Genomic DNA, 15,459 nt, shown 5'->3' with positions numbered 1-15,459 from the left:
TGTGTTTCTGTAATCATTGCGCACATTAACGACCGCCTTCGGTGAGTCAGGGCAGGCTTTAGGCAAAAGAACTAAGCCCTCTCCGCCCCTGCGGCTCTCACTCCTGCGGTGAGGTGCGGGTACAATGTACCTGTAGCCGGACCTGAGAAGAAAAGCTCCTGTCTTATGAAAGGGCCCGGGGAGCCTCTGGTTGGGGCCGTTTGACCTGACTGGAAGGTGAGGGAGGAGTCGGTAGAGGTGGGTGGGCCAGTGGAGGACTTTGGATTCGCCTTGGGGGAACTGGGAAGCAGACTGACTGTCTCCGATAAGGGTGGCTTTGTGGAGAGGAGAGGACAGGAGGGGAGGTCGTGAGTTTAGGGTCTCACAAGGAGCGGCCACAGATGGAAGGTTATGGGGTGGGGCATGTGGCAGGGCAGCCTTGTGCCCACAGACACACCCCGCCGAGGAGACCCAGGGACTCAGCTATGACAGCTGGAAGGCGGAGCATGTGAGCTGCAGCAGACACAGGCAGGTGGGGTAAAAGGAGAGTCTTCGCAGCAGTGCTTAGAATAGCAAAAAGTGGGAAAACCAGCAAAAAGCTATCAATAGGAGATTAATGAATCCATTATGGCACCTAGAATGGAAGGAATTTTTGTCAGCGTTTAATAAGGAGCTTTGTGCTGGTCGAAAGTCAGGAGGTGCCCAGTACACTCAAGGGCAGTATTGAAGAGCTGAGTCCAGAGCAGCTCTGCACAGCAGATCCCCCTGGGGCCAGAGGGGCCGTTTGCAAATCCAGGCAGATCCGCTTCTTGAAGGTTTCTCCAACGGGAGCATCTCCCAGGATTGAGGCTTGCATGGGTGTTATATATGCAATTTTAAATGATCTAGTTGCCACATTAAAGAAAGGCAGGTCCGGAGGGGGGGACGCTGGGTGCCATGACTCACGCCTGTAATCCCAGCACTTTGGGAGCCCAAGGCAGGTGGATCACTTGAGCCCAGGAGTTTGAGGCCAGCCTGGGCAACATGGCGAGACCCAGTCTCTACAAAAAATACAAAACAATTAGTCGGATGTGGCGGTGCATACCTACAGTCCCAGCCCCGTGGGACATTGAGGTGAGAGGATTGCCTGATCCCAGGAGTTGGAGGCTTCAGTGAGCTGTGACTGCACCGGTTCACTCCAGCCTGGGCAACAGAGTGAGACCCTATCTATAAATAAATAAATAAATAAATAAATAAATAAATAAATAAATAAAGTGAGACCCTATCTATAAATAAACAAACTATATTTTCTATTCAGCCCACTATTTTGATAACAATCAGTTATTGTGTTATTAATATTTTACACTGTTTTCCATACTTAAGTCTTTGAAACCCAGTGTGTAAAGAATCTTCAAGTACATCTCCATGTGGACGGGACACACGTGGCCAGCGGCTCCTCTGAGGGACAGTGTGGTCACGGCGATGGGTGGCGTGTGCTGCCTGTACATAGAAGGTCCCCGTGTGAGTGTTTCTGCGAAGGCCCTGAGGGATGGGCAGGGGAGGGCCGACACCGTCCCAGCCACACAGAGGACCCTGGAATGCAGCAGGCTGCCAGCGCGCCCCCACCCCAGCCGCTCTGCTGCCTGAGCTCTTTCCCAGATGTCCACTTAGCTAACCTCCCTCACCTTCTTCCCTTTCCTTCTTTCCCCAAACGTCACTCTCAGGCAGGTCTGCAGGCTCTCCGATTGTCAATGGCAGCCCATCTCCATCCTCCACCCTCTTAACACCCCCCACCCCACTTGCTATTTTTCTCCTCAGTGCTTACGGCCATCCACCCCTGGGCATCATGCATTTGTTCACTGTGTTTCTTGCTTTCGGGTCTCTCCTGATTGGAACAAGCTCCGCCAGGACCAGAGGCTTTCCATTTTGTCACCGATGCATCCACATAGCTCCCGGCAGAGATGGCGCTTGGGGCACCTGAGGTGGACAGTGGCTGGTGGTTGAGCCCTACAGATTTATCTCAAGCCCTCCCCTGACCCTACCGGAAGACACGGTGGTCTGCACAGTCCAGATAGTCAGAGAGGCCCCCCGGCTCGATGACTTTGAACCGGCGGGGGTGGGGAGGGGGGAACAGCACCGTCGACAGAAACCCCCCTTGGTATCCCACCTCCCCATGCCTACATAATCCCTGCATTATCAAAGGAGAGACCCCTAGAAGGAGGTTTGGCAGCAGGAGTGAGATCAGCGCAGTGTAAGCTCATTTTCTGACAAACCAGTGGGAGGAGTTGGCAAACTGACTTTCTCAAAAAGAATGTATGCATCGAAATTAGCAAGTGAGTGATCAGCAGTGTGGGAAAATTCAGGAAAAGCAGTTCAGTGCTGTGAGAGAGGGCGAGGCAGGGAGCTTTATTACTCCAGACAACGGAGGAGGTAAAAGGATAGACCTAGATTATTTCACTAGAGTTCATCTATTCTTTTTTTTTTTTTTTTTGAGAGGGAATCTCGCTCTGTTACCCAGGCTGGAGTGCAGTGGCGCAATCTCGGCTCACTGCAACCTCCGCCTCCCGGGTTCAAGCGATTCTCTTGCCTCAGCCTCCCAAGTAGCTAGGACTACAGGCGCATGCCACCACGGCCGGCTCAGTTTTCTTTGTATTTTCAGCAGAGAGGAGTTTCACCCTGTTAGCCAGGATGGTCTCAATCTCCTGACCTCGTGATCTGCCTGCCTTGGCCTCCTAAAGCGCTGGGATTACAGGCGTGAGCCATCGTGTCCAGCCTATTCCTTTTTTTAAAAAAATACAATTTAGATTTTATCAGAATAGAATCCCAGGAAGCTGAGATTTGTAAACTGGGAAATCCATCTCCTCCAAGTAGCCAGGAAATAAGCCAGGTGACCTAAGTCATTCTTGCTAGGCCCTGGTGTGGGCCGGGGATGACTGACTCAAGGAAGAAGCTGTTAAAAAGTATATCATATGAAGAAAGTGATTTACTAATTGATCAGAGTAATGACCACATATTTCCTATGTAACCACTCCCTCATTATCTCCAACTTTATCTTTGGTTCTCATGACAAGATTATCACTTCCCAGAAAACTGGGTTTTTTTGCAAATTACCAGGAGGTGTTTTTCCAAATGGTAAGGTTCTTCTTTGGTGGGAAGATGTTTTCTCCTGGAAATCCTTAGGAAAGTTATTTGATTCTTGGGTTGGGCTCCCAAAACCAAAACAAAACAAGATGGATTATCCCCAGGATACCTGAGCTATAAGGACAATCTGTAGCTTGAGCGTGGAGTGAAAGACACTGAAACTGCCCTTTGTCCCAAATGGCTGTGTGCCGGGGCCCTAGAACAGCCCTAAGGAGGTGGTGAAACAGGTGACATTTACCTGTGAGGCTGAAAGCCCTCATTGCCAGGCTGTGAAAGTCCGCACTGCAGGTGTGCACGTCTTTATCCCTGTCCTGTGGGTGACAGAGCCTGCCAGTGAATGCTGGTGCATTTCCTTCTTGCTTTTCATCCACCCGTGTTCTCCTCCCTCCTAACCCCTCACTGAATGTTCCTGGGGCTTCATCAGGTTTCACCCTGCAGGGCCCAGCAGGAGACAGCTGATTTGCAGTCCTCACCATTCAGAAGTTCAGAGGGAGGGCTTAGAACCAAACAGGCTCCACCCCCAGGCAATTAAATGAGCATCTGGCCTCAGCAGGCATTATTTTCCTTCAAGTTCCCATTGGTGACTCTAAGGCACAGGTATCGTAATAGAGGAAATCAGGAAGTCTTGAAAGTTAAAAGGAAATAAAACTAGGGTTTACCCTGTAGCTTCACCACTTCACTAAGGTCGTTACCTTCCAGTAATCAGTTTATCCCCCTCAGAGCCTCAGCTTTCTCATACCTCCAGGGAGGTGTCAGGAGCTCTGCGGGCTTCCTGTGAGAATCATCCGGGCCTGGGCTCTAGCTGTGGGTGTGCAGTCAGCAAGGGACGCCCTACTAGGTCCCACCAAGTGCTGCCAGCCCCTGAGCTCAAGGAGGACACGTGAAGAAAAGCCCTTTGCAATGTAGGGCTCCATCCCACCAACGTGCAAGTGAATAGAAGTCCTTTCAAGACCTAGTATTGTGTATTTTTAAAAGTGTAGTGCCCCGTCACCTGGAAATTGCTAGAAATGCACGTTCCCAGGCTCCCTCTCCACCTGTGAAACCCTGGGGGTGGCCCAGCTACCTGGGGTGCCGTGGCCGCTGATGGTGCTCCTGCTGTGGGGCGGTGTCACTGTTCTTTCCAGGTGGGTACAGGTGGACCCAGGGGTGGGGGGTGGGGAGAATCCCGCAGGGACTTCAGGGACTGAGTTTAGTGCTGGGGTGTGTTTCTACTCTGCACAGGAGTCTCCTGGGGTCACCTTGTGTATCATGTCCAGCTTTTTTTTTTTTTTTTTTTTGAGACAGTGTCTCGCTCTGTCGTCCAGGCTGGAGTGCGATGGCGCCATCTCCACTCACTGCAAGCTCCTCCTCCCGGGTTCACAGCATTCTCCTGCCTCAGCCTCCTGAGTCGCTGGGACTACAGGCGCCTGCCACCACACCCAGCTAATTTTTGTACTTTTAGTAGAGATAGGGTTTCACCACGTTGGTTAGGCTGGTCTTGAACTCCTGACCTCAGGTGATCTCCCCGCCTCGGCCTCCCAAAGTGCTAGAATTACAGGTTTGAGCTACCATGCCCAGTGGGCTAATTTTTAAGTTTTAGAGATGGGTTCTCACGGTTACTCTTGCTGGTCTCAAACTCCTGGCCTCAAGCAATTCTCCCATCTTAGCCTCCCAAAGTGCTTGAATTTGCAGGCATGAGCCAACACACCTAGCCAGAAATTGATCTTTCATTTTAAACTTCATCTAGAGATGTGACAAAAACCAAACGAAGTATTTGTTAAAATACTTTATAACCCTAGGTACAGTAATAGAGTAATCCAACTGACAATTTCACAAAAGTCAATTTTTGGCAACAAGTTCAAGGTTATACATGTTAATAAAGATAACACATTTATTCAACCAGAAGAAAAAGGGTACAATGACAGAATTTATCTTTTTCTTTACTATGTTGTCTGAGCTATGGTTAAGGTTTGGGGAACTAGTATCTTAAAGAACCTTCAGAAATTTCTCATTCTAGAATTTAGAAACAAATTTTACACTCTTGGGGTTGAGAGAATCCAGGAGCAATCACCACCCCTAGTGTCCCGATGCTACTCTCCAAAGGCCCTTCCCCACTAGCCACAGAAATCAGAGCTCCCTGGGAAACAGACAGTTGAGCCTCTGGAGGAGGAAGGCCTGGCTGTGCCTGCGTTAGGGAGGTGGGGATGGGGGCATACAAACCAAAGAAGTGAGACCAAAATGGGCCAACAGCTGTGGCAAATGTCGGCATAAAAATAAATAAATTCCATCTGATCACATGGTCTCAAATATATACATATACAGAAATATTTGTGAGGTCACAGTGGTACTAAAAAACAAAACAAAGACGACTGGGGGGAAAAAAAGAAGAAAAGAAAGAACTCTTTTCTCCATGTTGGGCGCAGTGGCTCACACCTGTAATCCCAGCACTTTGGGAGGTCAAGGTGGGCAGACTGTTTGAACTCAGGAGATCGAGACCAGCCTGGGCACCACGGCGAGACTCTGTCTCTACAAAAAAACATAAGCACTAGCTGGGCATGGGGGTGCACATCTGTAGTCCCAGCTACTCAGGTGGCTGAGGTGGCCCAGGAGGCTGAGGCTGCAGTAAGCTAAGACCATGCTATTGTAGTCCAGCCTGGGGGACAGAACCAGACCCTGTCTTTAAAAAAAAAAAAAGACAGCTTCTTCTGTCAACATTAGAGGTAGTTCCTGCACCACCCCTCCTCCTCAAACTGGACTTCCCAGGGAGAGCAGCCGCCCCTGCCTTTTCCACAGAACCATATTTCAAGATAACCCAAGAGCCCCAGCTGATGTGGAACTCTTCTTTGAAGAAGTCCAGCAAACGAATGAAGAATTACAGAATTTGAAAACTTCACAAACTCTAATAAATGATTCAGGCAATAATCCTCAATGAATATGAAAACCATTAATAGGTTGATGAGGAATTATCACAGGACACCAGAAACTCAAGTGCACCAGATGGTCTGTGGCTGAAGGGAGAAAGCAGATCTTCACAAGACGGTGGCCGACTCTCAGCATGCACCCTGCTGGTGTGAGACCCCCCGGTGGAGGCAAGCAGGCCTCACACGATGGTAGGATGTGGCCATCAATGCAGAACTCCCCACGAGGGACTCTGCTTAAAAAGGCGCAGCCTGACTCAAACTAAGGCTTTGGATCTAAGTTCCAGTTCTCAGGAAACACAGGAACATGGCACCCAACACCACACAGGAGCAGCCAGGACACCTGGAAAGTGAGAGCGCCTGGAGGAAACCCGGCCTGCACACTCCTCTGCCGTCCCCGAGAGGGTGCCCAGGAGAGACCCGGGCTGATCAGGTGTGATCTGTGGGACCCTGTGCAGCAAACACTTTGGGGCCAACTAGAAAATGTGAATATGGAATAAGAAATAGGCAGTTTTATGAAAGTATGTTTTATTCTATTAAAACTGAAAATGGCATTAGCTCATGTAAGAAAAAATCATGTTTTCAGGTCACAAATTCAAATATTTAGTGGTAAATGATGACATTTATAATTTACTTCCAAAAACTTCACAAGGAAAAGGATATCTATTATGTGATAAGTGTTTAGGGGCTCATTATCCTAGTCTACTTTTCTGTATACTTGAAAGTTTTCATAATTGTTTTTATATAAACTAACCTTGCAAATATGTTTTTACATTAGCATTTATATGTAAATTATTAGTGTTTTATAGGATACGTATAACTATATTATTACTATAATGACCTTATACTAGTGACATAAGAAACAAGCGATATATCAGAAAGTGAGGATGTGATGAAGGTTCTGTGACTGCATCCACTATCGGAAGAGCACTTCTCCATGCCAAGGAGAGGCTCGAAGCTAAGCATTGCTAAATGTGAGAGACGCCATGTCATGAAATTGGAAGAACACAAACAAGTTAACTTTCCACAATCCACCATCAAACTTTTCCAACAAAATATTAGCTAGCATTGCTTGGGTGATAGTGAGTGGTATGAAATTGCTTAAGCTTCTCCCACATAAGCTCCGGGATGCACAGTGGGTCACCCCTGGAGACCACTGAGTACGTGTGGTCGGGAAGAAGTCTATTTTGAAGGTGCTGGGGGAATATCCTCTCATTGTCTGTCTTGAAATGTGAAATAAATAAGAATATATACATTTAAAATAATACACACATACTACATTACTTACAATATAGCCAATTGATCACATTCTGGTGCATATGCCTGTAATACTTTGCAAATAAAACTGTTCTAATGGTAACAAAAAAAAAAAAAAAAAAGACACCCCTGCAGGCATTGTTTAACACCGTATTCAATCACTCATCACCCATGCACAGGACCCAAGGATTGAGAACAATGGACTTTTTGATGTGTGTTGCAAATTGGAGGGATCACCAGGTCTGCCCACCAGCCAGGAGGGAAGTGGGGAGAAGCTCTCACCCTAACTTGAGTTTTAAGAAGGCTCCTTGGAAGAAAAGACCACCAAATTGAGAATGAAAGGTAAGAAATAGTTCACCAGCTGAGGGGGGCTACGGGAGTCAGAGAGCAGGCCACCCACGAGCCCCAGGGACACCAGCACAGGCAGGTTGTCAAAGTCACAAGGGGACATGAAGACACGGGCCCAGGACAGCAGCTCTTAATCCAGAATGGTCTCAAGGCTCCTTTACACTCTGAAAAATTAACCCATTTATGCCTGAGGTTGCAATTTTTTTTGTAAAAATTCAGACCTTGGCAATGACCTTGAGCTGTAGGATACAAATAACTCCCACAAGCTTAGGATTCCAATAATGGAACACGAGGCATAAAAGGGTTTTAATGAGGACCCAAGCAGCTTTTGATTATGTGGGCTTTTTTGCCTGTGTAGGTGCCTGTGTGTGTTTATATAATTTTTCTATATTCTAAATTAAAGCTGAGACATTTACAAACTACTTATGCATTAAGGTAAGCCATCATTACATGATAATATAAATATGTTTGAAAAATATTTCTCATAACAAAGTAAAAAACTGACTACTTAGAGTGATGCTGTGTTGCCTTTTTTGCAAACCTCTGTAGTGTCTGGGTCAGAGGTGAAGCTGGACTCCCCCATCTGCTCTGTATGCAGCTTGGTGCGTGTCACACACCTCGCCACGCAGCCTCTAGAAAGTACACCATGTACTTGGGCAAGAATGAGTGAAAAAGACAATGTGTTGATAGTGGTATGAAAAGAGCTTTTCTCTCGCTGCAGATCATACACGGGGGTCGTCAGACATGGTCTGAGACAGCATCCTGGCCCCGCTAATCCCCTGGCTTCTGCTCACAGCACTGACCTAGCTAATCCAAGAACATGTCACCTATAATGAGAATATTATATAAAAATCAACCACCTTACAGATGTGTCTGTATCATGGTTCTGTACATGGGTAAGGTAAGCTGAACACAACATTAAAAAGAAAGAAAACTTACAAACCCTCCCTTCATCTCACTAAAGACGACTCCTTTAAAGACCAAGGGTGTCTGGGGTCGCTAGGATTCTCGTGTTCCAGCCGCCATCCTTCCTGCCTGAGGACAAATAATTATAAGCTGACAGTGACTCAAATACTAAAGTCTGCATCAACTAGTTAATCACTCATGACATACCAGAAATCCAGCTCGTGTAAACATGGGAAAAAGGTGGCGTCCAAATACACCGAGAGGAGATTCTGAAGGTCCTTGGGATTTTGTGTGGAAAATGGATACAGAGTATAATCACTAGCTGGGTACAAATGAAAAGTGAAATTGTAAAATATAACAGATTTCTACTAAAATTATTGAGTCTCAAGCCTCATTTCCCCTTTGTCCTAGGACAGTAAGTTGTAGCTATTCTTGAGATGGGGCAGTGGCTCCATACTCTGGCCCCCGACCTTACTTTAGGTAAGCCTCCTGGTAAGTGTCCATACTTTTCGGTATGAAAGAAACTGTCTTCTCTTTCAGTCATGCCAGCCGGCCCTCTCCCTCAATCACATACCACGTCCCTGTGATCACAACACTTGCCACCCACTCCGTCCGGGTGCCATGAGTCACCTGGCCAAGCACACACAGCAAGTCGCTGGCAGAGGTGAGACCTCGGGTCTCCTCAGCCCAATCTAGGGAGCCTGCCATCCAACCACCATGCATAAGTGGCCCACTACGACCTGCATCATCTACCGCTGTTAAATTACTCGTTTCCAAGCTTACCGTACTTTGTAACAGATGATCAATGCATTTAAAATCAGCAGATACAGTGAGATGTCTGCTTTCTAACAATATATAGCTTTAATAATAATAGCGCTCATGGTAGCTATTTCTCAAACAAGAAACATGACTTATCGTAAGTTTCTATGGCTGGACACAGTGGCTCACACCTTTAATCCCAGCACTTTGGAAAACCAAGGTGATATGGTTTGGCTGCGTCCCCACCCAAATCTCATCTTGAATTGTAGTTCCCATAATCCCCACATGTTGTGGGAGGGACCTGGTAGGAGGTGATTGAATCATGAGAGCGGTTCCCCCCATATTATTCTCGTGACAGTGAGTACGCTCTCACGAGATCTGACAGTTTTATAAGGGGCTTTCCCCTTCACTTGTCATTCTCTTCCCTGCCACCCTGTGAAGAGGTGCCTTCCACCACGATTGTAAGTTTCCTGAGGCCTCCCCAGCCATGCAGAACTGTGAGTCAATTAAACCTCTTTACTCTTTAGGTCATTCTTTATAAATTACCCAGTCTTGGGTATTTCTTCATAGCAGTGTGAGATTAGACTAATACACAAGACAAGGGGATTACTTGAACCCAGGAGTTTGAGACCAGCCTAGACAACAAAGCAAGTTTCCACCTACACACAAACACACACACACACACACACAATGAGCCAGGCGTGGGGGCACCTTGTCCCAGTTACTTGGGAGACTGAGGTGAGAGGATCGCTTGAGCCCAGAAGTTTGAGGCTGCAGTGAGCCCAGATCATCCCACTGCACTCCAGCCTGGGTGACATGGTGAGTCCCAGTCTCAAAAATAAGTACATTTCTATAAAATTTGAAAAATAAAGGAGTGAGTTTATAGTACTGGCTACTATTAATAAGGGCCTCACCCAGAGTGAGGTGTCTTTGCCCTCACTTTGCAGGATTTCACAAATGCTCTGAGTCTGTTGTCAGGACTCCCATGCCTGGACCTTGCCTGGGACCCCCTAGTCACTGCGCTGGTTCCCTTGCTGGAGCCCTGCCCAGAGGCAGCTGCTTTCTTACACCACCCTCTCCAGGAGCTCTTCCCTTTCCCCCCAGCAGCAGCAGCAGCAGCAGCAGCTCCCACCCTTGTCCTTGGCCCTCCGCATGGCATCCACCATGTGCTTCCAGTCACAGCCGCATCAGTCTTTCTAGACGGTAAGTTGTTTTTTAAATTTGCTACAACATCAAGCATAGCACAGAGCCAACAGCTGGCCAAATATGTGAAGTGTGGTCATTTTTAGTTACTATGCTAAAAAAAAAAAAAAAAAAAAAAGGAAAAGACTTAAGCAAATAACAAAACAAAAATGAATCCATTTTAATATAAACCCAAGTAAGTATAAGTCCACAATTTCTTCTTTATAATTTTGAAACCCAAAAGGCTCAGAAAACTGAAAGATTCTGCAGAAGTTTAGAGCAAACTATTTGATGGCAAAACCTGACTGAACAGATCAGGGCACTGAGTCTTCGTGCTCACACTCAGCGAATCATCAGGTTTGGCTGCAGAAACCTGAGTGTGTCTGATGACAGACCCAGCTGGAAGTGTTACTCTCTCAAATCTGACAAGAATCAGGCTTCGCGGGATTCCAGGAAGGGACCGGGGGTCATTTCTCTCACAAGCTTTGTTCAGCCGAGTAGCCATCATGCAACAGGAGCTGGGCCAGGGCCTTGGGACACGAGGACAAGGCTAGTCTCCACCCTAAAGGGCCCGTACCTATGCCAGAAACCACACCTGCAATGTATGTGGATTTATGAGGAGGTGCCGAGAAGGACCCATACCTGGTTTATGGTGAATCCGTGGATCTTGTCTCCTAGTTGATACTGTAGAGCCCTCTCACAAGCCCGGTTACTGTTCCATCGCCACGCTCTGTGGTGTGCATGTCTAGACTAAAGGTCATCTAAGTTAGATGAGCTGCAGGAAAATTATCTGGCTAACATTATTCAGCCACATAGTGAAAATACTCTTACATGATAAAGATCATTAATTAGATAAAAATTAAATACTGCATCTTCCAAAATCTTGCACATTCCAGAAAACTAATTTCTGGTAAGACCCTTCCCATTTTAATGACCTTTTATCTTACCTAAAGCTTCAGTGTTGGAAACCTTTTCTTTATACATGTTCAAAAATAACTATAATGCAATTATGGTTTAAATTCCCCTTAAGAAACTCTTAAACAAAAGGGCTTCTTTTCCTCACAGAATCCTCACAAGCCTTCAAAATATTGGAAGAAATTCACACTACAGTTAAATCCCATTACATGCCTACCGAATTGGTGAAAACTTTTTTAAAAGCCTAATATTACCAGGAGCTCTCACACACTGCTAGTCATACTGCTCTCATACTGCTACGTACACTGCTACCTGTCCCACAGGGAGTACAAAGTGGAACAACTTTGGAAAAACACTTGGCATTCTTTAGAAAGCTAAGCAGGCAGGGCATGGTGGTTCACACCTGTAATCCCAGCACTTTGGGAAGCCGAAGAGTTCCAGACCAGCCTGGCCAATATGGTGAAACCCAGTCTCTACTAAAAATACAAAAATTAGCCAGGCGTGGTGGCAGGTGCCTGTAGTCCCAGATACTTGGGAGGCTGAGGCAGGAGAATCGTTGAAACCGGGAAGCAGAGGTTGCAGTGGGCCGAGATCACGCCACTACACTCCAGCCTGGGCGTCAAAAAAAAAAAAAAAAAAAAAAAAATCTGAATACTGGAAATCCGTTCACCTCTTGGTCTACATCCTCCACACCTTACACTGCTGCACCAGCACTCACAGACAAGATTGTCAGCACAAACTCTGATAGTCCCAAACTCAACTCACCTGGAGGTGTAACGACAGCGAATGGATAAACTGCAGACTAATCATTCAATTAAAAAAAAAACTAACCAACAAAAGTGCCTACAACTGCATATAACAAAGATGAAGGTCACATAATGTTAAACAAAAGATACACACGATACAGTATTATCCTAAACAGGTATTATTCAAACAGGTAACAAGATACTGTCAGAATGCATAGAGATGGTAAAATATTTTTAAAAAGCAAGGACATTTCTGTATGATAGTGCTAATCTAAGCGGGAGGGAGAGGGTTATGAGCAGTTAGGGGAAATCTTCAGCTTGGTCATGCGGACACTTTTTTTTTTTTTTTGAGACAAGAGTCTTGCTCTGTTGCCCAGGCTAGAGTGCAGTGGTGCAATCTCGGCTCACTGCAACCTCCACCTCCTGGGTTCAAGCAATTCTTCTGCCTCAGCCTCCTGAGTGGCTGGGACGACAAGTGCTCACCACCACGCCCAGCTAATTTTTGTATTTTTAGTAGGGACGCGGTTTCACCATGTTGGCCAGGCTGGTCTTAAACTCCTGACTTCAAGTGGTCCGCCCGCCTTGGCCTCTCAACATGCTGCGGTTACCGGCGTGAGCCACCGCGCCCAACCTACTTCTTTTCTAATTATTCTCACCTGGATGAGATGGCTTACGCCTGTAAGCCCAGCAATGTGAGAGGCTGAGGAGGGGGATCACTTGAGCCCAGGAGTTCTAAACCAGCCTGGGCAACAGAGCAAGATCCCGTCTCTTCAAAAAAAAAAAAAAAAAAAAACACTTTATTTTCTCAAATTGTACTATATGTCTTACGGGCTTTTCTACATTAATATATCCCACCAAAATATTTTAAAGATATATACAGGGGAAAAGAAAACACCTATTCAGTCACTGTCAACATTATGAAGATATGCTGTAGTCAACATTTGCTTACTGATTTAGCAAATTTCAGAATTATGGGACAGAGACGCATTTTAAGAAGTTACTTATGAGCAAGGACATGATAGGAAACCCATGAGCGGTAAGGCCAGGGTCTCCCCCGAACTTTCCAGTAACCTGCTGCCAAACTCACGCCACGGACGCCCCGTGTCTCCCCCCGGCCTGGGCCGGCAGCGCTGAACTGTTACATTAAATACGGGCTCGTGGATTACCATGAGCACTAAACCGCTTCGTCAGTTTTTTCCCCCATAAACTGAGTCGTTAAAAAACCAAAAAAAGTTAAATTCCGGGAGGCTTCAGTTCTCTGAACACAGCCGGACTTTAAGAGTGGGCTGTGGGCTCCTCGGGTCTCTTAAGGACTCGGCCTCCAACAAAAATGAACTAGGAGCAAAGACACCAGCGAGAACCGCAACTGCCGGCCCCATTTACTACCCCCATTAAAGCCCACTCCAAAGGAGGGCCCTGCCAGGAGCGCCACGGGCAGACCCGGCCCCCAGCCCGGGGCATCGCCCCGGGGTCCTCCGGCCTCAGAACCCCGGATGTGGGAGCCCAAGGAAGGCCCCGGCAGGGCCTCGGGGTGCGGGGCGCCCACAGTGCGGGGAGCTGCAAGGCTTGGGCGCAGGGACCCCTACGTCTCCGGCCCGCCCTGGACCTTCCTCTCCCGGGAGCCAGCACGCCGAGCACTTCTAGCCGCCGACCGCAGCGCCTCACCCGCCGCTCAGCCGCCTCAGAGAACTCAACCCCCTCCGCGCGCCACAGCGCCACATGGCGTAAGACCAGCTCGGGGCTGGCGAGGGACCCCACTTAACGCGACGTAGGGCGTGGGGCGGGGCTTGCTGTGACGGCCACCACTCCTATTGGTCAGCGCGAACGGCAACGTCCTCTGCGATAGGCTGTAGATGAAAAGGGCGGGCCTCCACTGCTCTGGGAGGGGCGGGAGGGCGGTGCAGAGGGCGATGGGCGGGAGGAGCGGGGCCGACATGCCGAAGGAGGCGGCAAGGGGAGAAGCGTGCTCACGGGTAAAAGGGGCGCGGCCGGCTTGACGAAAGGGGCGGGGTGGGGCCAGCAGCAGGATGTGGACAGTAGAAGGAGGGGGAAGTGGGCAAGGGAGAAGTGGGACGTGGCGAGAGGCATGTCTATGCAGATGAGTGGGGCCTGGTGAAGGGCGGGGCTGCGCGGGTGAAAAGAGGGGTTCCTGGAGGGCGTAGTGCTATGTTGCGCGGGGCTGTGCAAGTGATGGGAGGCGCTTAGTAAGGGGTGGCTCTTTGCAGGTGAGGAGTGAAGCCTCGTAGGCGGGGATGAGCTGGGCCTTGGGGATGGGGCTTGCAGGCGATGGGGTGGAGCCAGTGGGGCGGGGCTGCAGGCAAGCTGAGCCTTGGGGGCGGGACTTGCAGCGAGAGGAGGGGCCTTGTGGGGGCAGGGCTGGCAGAAGAGGGTGGGGCTTGGTGATGGACCGGGCTGTTGGAGTGAGGGTAGTGGCCTGGTCGGGGGCTGCCGGAAGCTGGGCCAGGTGTACAATGGTAATCCTCTCTGGACTTCGTCATGTGGCTCAGGCTGTGCCTAGCAGGGAGGCCAGCCCGATCGAGCTGCCGTCTGCACCCTGAGAGTGAGGGCTCCTTCCCCCAGCGCGGGTTAAAGTAGGGAGGCCGGTCCCCATCGAGGGCGGGGTCTCCACCCTTCCATCCTGACAGCGAGGGCTCCTTTCCCCAGCGCGGGTTAAAGCACCGTGTGTCCACCTGTGCAGTGGCTGGTCCAAATGTGCCCTGGAGGGCAGAAACCCTGGGTCCTGCCGCTGGTCCGGGGCGTCTGCTTCCCCTTCCTGCAGTTCCTGGGAGGGTCTGTGTGTCCAGGGGGCTCTGATCCCTGCCTCAGGACCACGGGTGAGGGGTCAAGATCGCCCACTTTGGAGCTGGCCGGGATCTTGGTTCTTTGGATCCTCGCTGTGTGGCTCTGGAGCAGTTCTGTCCTCAGGAGAGGGATCCTCACAGCCGCCTCTTGGACCCTAAGGAGAATTAATAGGACGACCCCCGGGTAGCTGCTCGTGGCCCTGTGCGGAGCCAGTCCTGTGTCTCCACCAGTTCCTTCCCTCTGTGCTCCCCCACACTGTCACATCGCCAGCCTTTATTTCCTTTTCCTTGGACCCAGGCAGCGAATGCCCAGCTGGCCTTGGCAGCCCCTTCTCTAATCTATCCTCAAATCACTTCCTGATGGACAGCACTGACCGGCCATTGGCATGACCAAAACCCCACAAAATAGAACCCAACTTTCCTATTAAGCCGTGCAGAGCTGTCCCAGCCCTACTTCCCACAGGCTGTCCTCATTCACCATGGGATCCGTGGTTCTCACCTGGGGCTGGGGGTGCCCCTGGCATCCAGTGGGGAGTGTCAGGGATGTCC

At 49.0% G+C, this 15,459-nt stretch overlaps 1 long non-coding RNA gene across 8 annotated transcripts; it reads right to left on the bottom strand.

The window, feature by feature from the left end:
* Positions 1–1,050: 1,050 nt before the first annotated feature.
* On the bottom strand, positions 1,051–14,007 carry LOC140711212 (uncharacterized). Of its 8 annotated transcripts, none has more exons than XR_012092370.1 (7): positions 13,775–14,001; positions 11,091–11,975; positions 3,573–10,563; positions 3,338–3,410; positions 1,784–1,935; positions 1,337–1,458; positions 1,052–1,185 (listed from the first exon to the last, which is right to left on the bottom strand). It is a non-coding gene; the product is annotated as an uncharacterized lncRNA (long non-coding RNA). The 8 variants fall into 8 exon arrangements; XR_012092369.1 differs by having other exon boundaries at positions 1,052–1,181; XR_012092371.1 differs by lacking the exon at positions 1,052–1,185 and having other exon boundaries at positions 1,246–1,458; positions 3,573–7,219; positions 8,541–10,563; positions 13,775–14,005.
* Between the last annotated feature and the right edge of the window lie 1,452 nt (positions 14,008–15,459).

This window comes from Chlorocebus sabaeus, unplaced genomic scaffold (genome assembly GCF_047675955.1).
Source record: "Chlorocebus sabaeus isolate Y175 unplaced genomic scaffold, mChlSab1.0.hap1 unalloc_scaffold_298, whole genome shotgun sequence".
NCBI classification, from domain to species: Eukaryota; Metazoa; Chordata; class Mammalia; order Primates; family Cercopithecidae; genus Chlorocebus; species Chlorocebus sabaeus.
This window is presented reverse-complemented; position numbering and strand designations above follow the sequence as displayed.